The sequence below is a fragment of the Lathyrus oleraceus genome, chromosome 1 (assembly GCF_024323335.1).
Source record: "Lathyrus oleraceus cultivar Zhongwan6 chromosome 1, CAAS_Psat_ZW6_1.0, whole genome shotgun sequence".
NCBI classification, from domain to species: Eukaryota; Viridiplantae; Streptophyta; class Magnoliopsida; order Fabales; family Fabaceae; genus Lathyrus; species Lathyrus oleraceus.
The window spans coordinates 419,503,709-419,513,806 of record NC_066579.1 but is presented as its reverse complement, the minus strand read 5'-3'; positions in this window follow the sequence as shown (position 1 = coordinate 419,513,806).

Below are 10,098 nucleotides of genomic sequence, written 5' to 3'. Positions count from 1 at the left end.
TAATACCATTCCAACTGTGTGCCAGATAGACTCTCTTGGAAGAAATGGATCCATAGCTTCCTATCAGTGGTATACGGCTGAATCTTTCTCACATAAGCTCTCAGATGCATCTGAGGACAAGACGCACCATTGTACTTAGTGAAAGTGGGGATCTTGAATTTGCGAGGAATGACCACATCAGAGACCAGTCCCAAGCTTTCGAAATCCAGACCGGGCGCCTTCTGACCCTCCATAGCTAGCATACGTTCTTCCAGCAACTTGTACTTGCCATCTCTTGGAGAGTATTGTTCATTCTCATAATCTTCATCGTCGTCCTCAGAGTTGAAGAGATCAACATCCTCTTCTCCTGAATCATTTTCTGTCTCATCCTCTTGATCCTTCGGAAGTCTAATCTTGACTCCCGCAGCCTGTCCTTTGAGCCTTCTTCCCGGGTTGATGTAACTCACAGGTTTCTTGTCTTTCTTTTTCTCGAGCAAGAGAGCCTTCAGTTCTTCCTGCCCCTTGGATAAGCTCAGCATCATCTCCTGGAATTGAGCATTCTGAGCCTGGAAATCTTTGACAGTTTGTTCGAGAGCCATTTTTCTGTTAACGGAAGATCGTGAGAATATTGATCTTTTAGGATACCTGTTATACAATGTTATGTTATGCTATGCAATGTATGGAATGTTTTCAAGGACTCCCGGAATTTAACTTTGCGTAAACCACCAAAAAGAGGGAAACTTTTATTAATAATAATTTTTTTTTAATCAATGTTCATTACAAAAGGAAATAATAAAAATACAATGAAAGCTCAAATCTCCCAGGGACGGCTTCTTTTCGGACGAAGATATGTATTGAGTCTTCGTTCCTCATTAAGCTGGCTGGTGAGCTCTAATACTTTCTTCCTTTCTGCAACGAACTGAGTCTCAAAAGTATCCCTTTCCTCTCTCAACTGGATCCAGGATCTCTTTAATTCTTCAACCTCGGTAGGCATATCTGGATAAGGAATGATCTGAGGAATACCTCCTTCAACCTCTGGTTCAACAATCAGCGGTCCGACTGCAAGGCATGACAAGTTCACGAGCTCTGGCGCGTACCCATCTGAGATAAGGTTCCATAGGAATAGAGTTTTTCTGTCCTAAAGTACTTCTTTTTACCATGCCCCAGGCTCGTACAAATCTCTGACGGAGACCTTGGGAATCGGTGTCATAATCAAACACAGTGCCTTGAATAATTCTTTCATGTGGACCCTCTCTTTGAGCATACCCCAATTGGCGTAGGGCTAAAGCTGGGTTATAAGTAATACCTCCTCTTATCCCCAGGAGTGGTACGTTAGAGAATTCTCCACAACGGTCAATGATGATAACATTTTCTTTGAGATGAGGACACCAACGGATGTCTGAATGGGAGAGCGACATTATCCTTTGAGACCATTTCAGATTTTGCTCATTCTTCAAGACTGACTGAGGAAGGTGTGAAATAAACCACCTAGACAATAGAGGTATGCAGCACATGAGAGTCCCTTGCCTTTTCATAGTACGAGTGTGAAGGGAATGCAGAAGGTCTCCAAGCAAGGTAGGCACAGGGTTATGAGTGAGAAATATCTTAATAGCATTCATGTCTATGAATTGATCCGGGTTAGGGAATAACACCAAACCATAGATTAGTAATGCCAGGACATCTTCGAAAGCATGGACATTCATATCTTTTAAGAATTCTCGGGCCTTATTTATCAGAAATTTGGCAAGTAAACCCTTAATTCCACTTCTTGTTACCCAATTGGTTTCAATGTCTGACTTTGTCATGTGTAAAGTTGCGGCAACTTCTTCAGACGTCGGACTCTTTTCTAAACCACTGAAAGGTGTTTGATCAAGGATAGGTATCCCAAGCATCCTGGAGAATTCTTCTAATGTGGGTACCAACTGATAATCTGGGAAGGTCAGGCAAACAACTTGTAAACGCAATAGAAAACATGTCAAACAAATACAAAACAGATCAGAATGCAAACAGAAAAAAAAAACTACTGTCATGTTCGCTACTGCCTCACCTAGCGAGGACTTGGCGAACTCTCGCTACATGTTCGCTTAGCGAGGTGCTAGCGAACGACTGCGGGTTCTGGGTTCTTCTTTGATACTGGTACGATTTCGGAAACCCCAAACCCTATGGCATCCATTACAGAAATTACATGATCGAATATTCAAAGTATTGTTTTACACATTTATGCACATCTAAACCCACATGCAAAACCTAACGATATTCGCCTTTCCAAATTCAACCATAATGCCTCATACATTTAGAAATTTCAAATTGGGAGCATAGAGTAGTGGGAATAGGGCAAACCTGATTGGAGGGATCGAACGAAGTTGAGTTACACCGTTGGGTTTGCAGAGCAATCTTAGGGTTTATGCCTGATAGGGTTGGCGGAGGTAACCTTGGTGCCGATGAGTTCTCTGAATTAGCTTCTAGGGTTTTCTCCGTTATTCAGGGTTGTCTCCTGGGTTTTCTCCTCTGTCCCCTCTTTTCAAATGAAGTCTTGGAATTTATAGCTGATTTTTTGTGTCTTGGTGGGCTCAGACTGAAGGCAATTCAGGCCCAGAATTTTGTATATCCGCAAGCTTCGCTAGGCGAGTGATCTAGCGAAGGGTTCGCTAGGCGAACACTCAGCGAGTGTTCCAGCGAATACTTCCAGACTTGGATAAAAGCCCAGCTAGTACTTACTCGCTAGGCGAGCATCTAGCGAGTAGGTAGCGAGCATTCCAGTAGCTAAACCAACAAGGTTCGCTGGAGTGAAGGATGAAGCGTGGGCTTCGCCTAGCGAGCATGGCAGTTCAGGTCATCTTCCGGATTTGGTAACCTGCGTGCTGGATCTTTGTTTCTTTGAGATTCATGCTTTGAAAAATGAATAGACCTCATTGGAACCTGTTGAAAGTATCATAAAAATAACGGGCAAATTTTGGAGTATGACACATAGGTATGAATATTAAGAGTAATATTTATACTGGATTGACCCGCTATGAGAATACTATATAGAATGTTATGCAAAGTCTCATAAGTTATTCTCATGGTGATAATGGTGCATACCACCCTTCGACCTGAAACCACTATGGACCCTAGATGTAGAGTCGAGTGCTTTATTGTTGATCAAACATTGTCCGTAACTGGATAACCATAAAGACAGTTGATGGGTACTCACGAAGCATGCTGAGGGACATGAGTGACCTAGATGGAATTTGCCCATCCTTCATAACAGGATAAATGTCTATGGGCCAAATATTGAATTGGACAAGGATGACACGGTCTATGCCTTGTGTTCAATATAGACATAAGGGCAAAAGGGTAATTATACAAATAAGTATTATCACAGAAGGATTTGTCAGATCACATGACATTTTCGTGTCTTGGGTAGCAGTGATGTGTTGCTAGATACCGCTCACTGTTTATTATGTTAAATACGTGATTTAATATAATTGACAATGCCGGGAAAACCTACAGGGTCACACACAAAGGACGAATTGATGAAAGATAGAGTAACTAAGTGTAACACCTCAAAATTTGCCCTCCTCTCTTGGGACTAGCATTATCATATTGCATTACATTTTTAGGTCATTAGGCATTGCATATTGCATATCATGTGGTTACATTGTGCAAGCCATTCTCCCGAGTCTTGATCAGAAGATGAGGAAGTCAGAGTGCAAGCCTAAGGTTTATTGACTGATCATGGGCCATCTGAGGATTGGGCTGTGAATTAGGGTTTCATGATTCTCAATGGATGTTGGTCTTCATCTTGATTAGAATGATACATCATCATCATCTTGGTTGGATGTCATCAGGAGATTGAGGCTGATTCCTTGAGATTAGGGTTTTGACCACTGGTCAACCCTAATCAGTTGCATTGGGCCAGTCAGGGCTGGATCAGGAGATGAGGTTTATGAGGGTTATGGGGTTCATTTCATGATTATATTGTGCTTATTGAGGCTAGGGTGTCACCCTTGAGCCATTTCAGTTGAAGATTGGAGCTTAACTTGATCTATGCATTGCCAGATTCATCTATCAGATGAAAAGTCAACTGTGGTCAACTGTACATGATATGATGGATTTGGAGGTGGAAATGAGTTGGATACACTTCATTCATGTTGGAACAAGTGTTATATGACATTTCAAAGCTTAAGAATGAAGAAAATCAAGTCAGGACAAAAACTGCCAAAAATAGAAAGTGACTTGTAACTGAAGTTTCCAAAAATGGAAAGTTTTGGACCTCAAAGCCACGTGTCCAAGGAAGCTTCAAATGAAAATTTGTTCAACATGAAAGTTGTAGATCTTGTTCTCACCTTTCCAAAAAGTCCAAGAACTTGAAAATCCGATGTATGGTTGGGAAATTATGGCTCAGTGAATTTCAAAAATGACCTGTAATCAGGAGGCCATAAGTTCCACATGGTTTGTCCAAATTGCAAGTTCTTTATATGCATAAACTCCATTTAACATGTACTTTGAGGGTGCATAATTGGATTTTCCCAAAAGTGGCCAAGGCAAAAAGTCACTTTTCAACTGGACAGTTGAATTGGACCAGGGGCAAAATTGTCCAACTCTTAAAATAATTGGAATTTGGAGATGGGACTTTTTTCTACACCTCATAAATGGAATTTAGAGTGTGTTGGAATCATCATTTCTTGCATAGGCCTTGTAAATTGAGATTTGGCTTGAAAAATGCAATGGTTAAAAATGGACAAATGGTATCACATGGTGATTTTGAGATTTACACAACCAATGAGCATGAGGCAAGTTTCTACAGCTCACATATGATAATTGGAAGGTGTATGTGCTGTCAAAACAGGTGGCATGAGCTGTCATAGTGGAATTACATTTTTGCCCTTTCTTACAAATTACCATTTACACTAACAATGCTTTTGGCTAATTACATGATTAAATGATGGATTAAGCTCATGTATATAAACTTAATCATTGCATAATCACAACAAAATTTCACAATTGCCAAAACCAGATCAAAACCTCTCACATTCTCTCAATTTTCATCAAGAACACCAAACCCTCAAATCCTTCAATCTTCATCATTCCTCAACCAAACTTCAAAATTCCTTTTGATCTGAACTCACATCATCATCAACATCAACTGTTTTTGGAATTCGAAGGTGGAAGAGGCTTGAATCGTGGCTGTCATAGGAAGGTGCTTCCATGGTGAATTCGAATTGCAAGCTTTAGGAGTGGAATCGATTGAACCTGAGCTTGGAATTCAACTTCTTGAAGTTTGTTTCGTACCTGTTTGAAGCCAAAACACGTTAATTCGTCCAAATCCCGCGCTGCAACTTCCAGGTGAGTGAAATTCGACTTTCACCAAATGCTTGATAGATATATGTGTTTTAAAGAGCGTTTCGCGTAGAGTATGATGATGCTTGCGGTTTAGAAAATGGTTAACTATAGCTTAAGAAATCGCGATTTGAATTTTTGTATCCAAACCCTAGCGCGTTCGATTCTTGAGATTTAGGTATTGTTAGGTCGATTGGAATGCATATTCGTGATCTACAGGTTCTTGCGGTTCTAACGGATATCTATTTGTCCGTTTTGGTGACGATTTGAGAGATGCGTGTTCTTGAGCGTTTATTGAGTTTCTGGAAAATCTGGAACTGGAACGATGAAGAAGAGGGCGTTTGATCCAAAAATGTGTTTGAAAATTTAAACTGGAGGTTTCCCGCTGGCGCCATAATATATTTACCATTATGCCATTGTTCATTTAAATAATTTTGTTTAATTCTTAAAAAATTCAAATGACATTAAAAAATGCATAAAAAATAGTAGAAAATTCAGAAAAATATGGAGATTTTTTTTGTGACTTCCTTGTTGACTTTAGGACTTTTTTGACCTATTGGTCAAAGTTGTGCTTGGTAGAAATTCCATTTGACTTAGGGTTTTCTCACATGTGTTTATTTTTGCTACACTTTGCCAATTGATTCATGAAATGCACATATTGTAAAATAAATTCTTGGCAATTTTTGTGGTGATTCTTGACTGGTTGATGTTCATTTATATGTAAATTTCATGCATTTTTGATACCTGGTCATGTAGTTATGAATTTTGGAGCTTAGGTGTGACAATTTGTGTCACACCTCTTGATGTCAATTTGCTGGAATTATTTGAGTGACCTATACATGTTGAAATTGATTGAAATTTTGCATGATGCTTAGTTAACATGTTAGGAAGCTATGAGAATTTTTGTGGAATTTTTCATGTCATTTTCAAATTGATTGTGATTTTTCATCTCTGTTGGTCACAATTGCAAGCTCATATGTTACGTGTTGGTAGATTGATTGAGAAATGCTCACATTGTATTGTATGATCATGAAATTTGGCATGCTTGTAATAGACACATGTTAGGACCTCCCTGTTTTAGTCTCATCTATTTCTTTATTGTTTTCATTGAGATGTGAATTTTTGAAGTGAGTTCATATGTTGATGTTGTGATTTGGAGCATGTAATTGTGTCTGTTTTTGTTGATTTTCATTGACATGGTTCCATTCGCCCAATTAAGCTCAAATTTGGTGTGCCATACCTGGATTAGCCCCTATTTAGGTGTAATTTATTTGAGATTTTTTGGATTTATTTTGATGTGGATTTGAATGCAATAGTTCTGTTTGTATGCTTGGTGCCTCCTTTGAACTAGTTTGCCTTATTTTGTGCATAACATGAGCATAATGAATGATATAAACATGAGACCAAGGATGTTTGCTCTTGTTTGACTTTAATTTGAGATTGGTTTGTGAATGCCTTGCTGTTTAAGGATTTTTTCTTGTTTTGGACCCTAGGCTTAGCCTAGTGGTCTAGTTGCTAATGTTTGCTTGATTTTTCAGGATCAAAAGCATAAGGCACATGGAGAATGAATCAAGTTAAATTTAATTGATGTTGTTGATGTTTGTACACTAACATAACATTGTTTTGTAGGTGGTGAAGCTTAGGCTTGGGCTTTGAGCTTGCTTTATTGTGCATTGCTTTGTATAGTTTGATTGATTGAACACTTGCTGTTTGGTTTTGTCTGTCTGAGTACTAACTGTGTTGGATTGTTTCCAGGTACTTTAGTTGCTCAGTTCCTTGTGAACTTTTGCTTTGCGTTGCTTAAGCAACTCGCATTGAGGTAAGTCCTCTTGACTTCATGTAGTCTGGAGACCCGGCTATTACCGGGCCGGGCAAATAAATGTCTGAAGTCCTCCTTAAGAGGCAATGATTGTGGTTGTTTATTTTTAAGCCCAAGCAGGTGAAAGTCCTTTAAATAAGGCAATTGGTGGAAGGTAGGGGTATGCAGCCTACCCCCCACTCTTCAGTTGAGTCTTCTCCTTGCTCCCATTACATGGTTGAAGCATTGAGATCCTAACCCAAGATCCCGTGCAGTGCACATTGAGTCAGAGTCTCTGAGTATAAAAGGGTTCCCCTATTCTGGACCCATGCTCATTTGTCAGATGCTCTCCCTGGTTAGGGATAAGAGCTGTGAGGTCTGATCCTCACTTCATCCTTTCATCTGCTTCACCTTAGCCTCGTAATGGCAAGGTTAAGAGCAAAACCAGCCTGTACAGACGACTCGCTTCGGCGGTCAAACCCCTTTGATTGAGCCTCTTGTTTGGTTATAGCGTGTGCTCTGTGAATCTCTGATTGACATGCTTGTTTAAGATGCTTGTTCTCATTTGATATATGATGTATGCTTGTATGCTTTCTTCTTTCCTGGTTAGGATTAGATCGCACTGATGCGAGTAGGTAGAAACCTGAACTTAGGGTGACTTTGCATGACAACATTAGGCTCGAGTCTCAGCTCCCTAGTGTCGTGTTTTCCCCTCGGTTTCTGGTTAGCAATTTCTTCCCTTTCAGGGGAACTACATCGCCCTGATCCTTGTTCCAGACAAGGTATGTAGGCAGGTGGTCGTGCGAGACCACTCCGGGCAACCTTTTTCTTTTTTGCGTGTGTTTACTTGTTGTTTGATGTGTGTTTGGGTTCGGATGCCGACGTAAGCCCAGTGATTGGCTGTCGGGCTCCACGTTTGCCCTTTTGAGTGTGTTTTGGTTCGGATGCTGACGTAATTCCATCAAGTGGTTGTCGGGCTCCATGTTTGCCACCCTTGTCTGTTTATTTGTTTTGTGTTGTTTGGCGTGCGTAAGCCGAACTACAGTGGCTCTGATTCTTGTTCCAGACAAGATATGTAGGCATAAGGTGCGATACCTTATCGAGCTCGTTCCTCTTAACCCCACCTGCGTTCCCCGTGTGTGTGTGTGATGTTTAGCAACCTTTTCTTTTATTCTAGGATGTGGATCCCGTCGAGTACGACGGACGTGAGGGGTGCTAATACCTTCCCCTCGCGTAACCGACTCCCTTACCCTGTCTCTTTGGTCGCGAGACCATGTTCTTTCCAGGTTTCTCTGAGCGTTTCCTTTCCCTATCTTGGGATAAATAACGCGCAGTGGCGGCTCTGTGTGTGTTTTTATTTTGAGCTTCGCCGGTTGTTTTTTCGCAGGATGCGACAGCTGGCGACTCTGCTGGGGAATATACGGTGTAGACCTATGCTGGTCCATCGTCCCTAAGCGAGTCCTTCCTAGCGTTCTAGGATTAGTTTAGGTTGCTTGTGTTGTGTTATTTATTGCATTTATTATTCTAACCAGTGTATATATTTGCATTAATGTCTGCATGCATCATACTATCATATTGTTGCCGTCCTCTGTACAGGTGGTTCCTCTGTTTTGGGGTGGGAGTTACTCGAGGTAAAAGGCCCAATACCCAGGCTATGAGTGCAATCTAGGAAACCTAGGAATAGAGTGATTCATGGGAAGCGGGTGGTATGCGCCACTTAGCGGAACGTTGACATCACGAGCAGTTCAGACCCTGGTGGGATATTATCGTTACATACTTCGGGTGTGTATATGATGGTATTCTGCGAAAGGTTATTTATGCTGCGTTTCTCTCGACCTTGCCCTGGCCTAGATGACACCCGTGAGTGGGGAGGGAATGATCTTTATCACAGGTACAGATGGTGACGTTGATGGTGACTTTTTGTTCCGTGGATCAGAGTCATATTTATAAGTCGGATTTATGGTCGTTTATTGTCGTGACGCCGGAGTGCTGTCCGAGATATTTATCAGTGGGGATCCGTTTATTTCAGGATTCCCTGGGCCGATTCAGATGATGATGGGTATCTGCTCAGAGACTGATGATGATGATGTATCTGTCTTCCGTTTATTTCGGAACCCGTGGGTCAGATTGGTGGTTACCTATTCCCTCAGATGGTTATGATCAGTTCAGAAACCAGGTTTCAGTACAGATGATCAGAGGGCTTGGAGGATGGCCCAGTGCATTGCATACATCTGCATCATTCTCATTTTGCATTCATCTGCACCTAACCTATGTCTGGCCATATGGGGAGTATTATGGATTGAGAATCTGGTTGAGAGACATCTTGAATTTCAGAATATGGATGTTAAAATGTTATCTGTCTCGATGAAACCAGAATCCAGGACAGAATCTTCCTCATATGGATAGACGTTGCATTCATGCATATTAACCTGTTTGCTGTTTTGCAGGAATCATTGCTCGCGCTCGTAGAGTCATCCCTTTGCACTCAACTCGTCCTCACAGATACTTCACCAGACGCAATACTCCCAGACTGATGGATCCTCCCAACACTGACATCCTCGAACTGAAAGAGAAGATGGGAGAGCTGATCAATGTCATGCAAGAGTTCGCCTTGGGGCAGAAAGTAATTGCCGAAAAGGTGGGGAGGATTGAAGACTGGCTGAAGATGGGGAACATGCAAGGAAACGCTTCGTCGTCTGGACCGAAGAAGCCATTTGGTAATGACCAGCACAAGGATGAGGGTGAATCGAGTGCTGTGTACGCCCAGAGAGGACACGGTAGGGGTCGTTACTACCAGCACACTGCTGCGGTAACTATTCCTGCTGACAATCAGCCTGCACAACAGCAACAGCAGCGTCAGCCATTTCAGCGGAGGTCTCCGAGGGTAGGATATCCAGTCAGGAGGAGGATGAGTGATCGGCATTTTGACATGCCGCCTGTGACATATTCTTTCCTATTGAAAAAGCTGAAAGATATGGGGCTGGTACAGTTGAGGACTT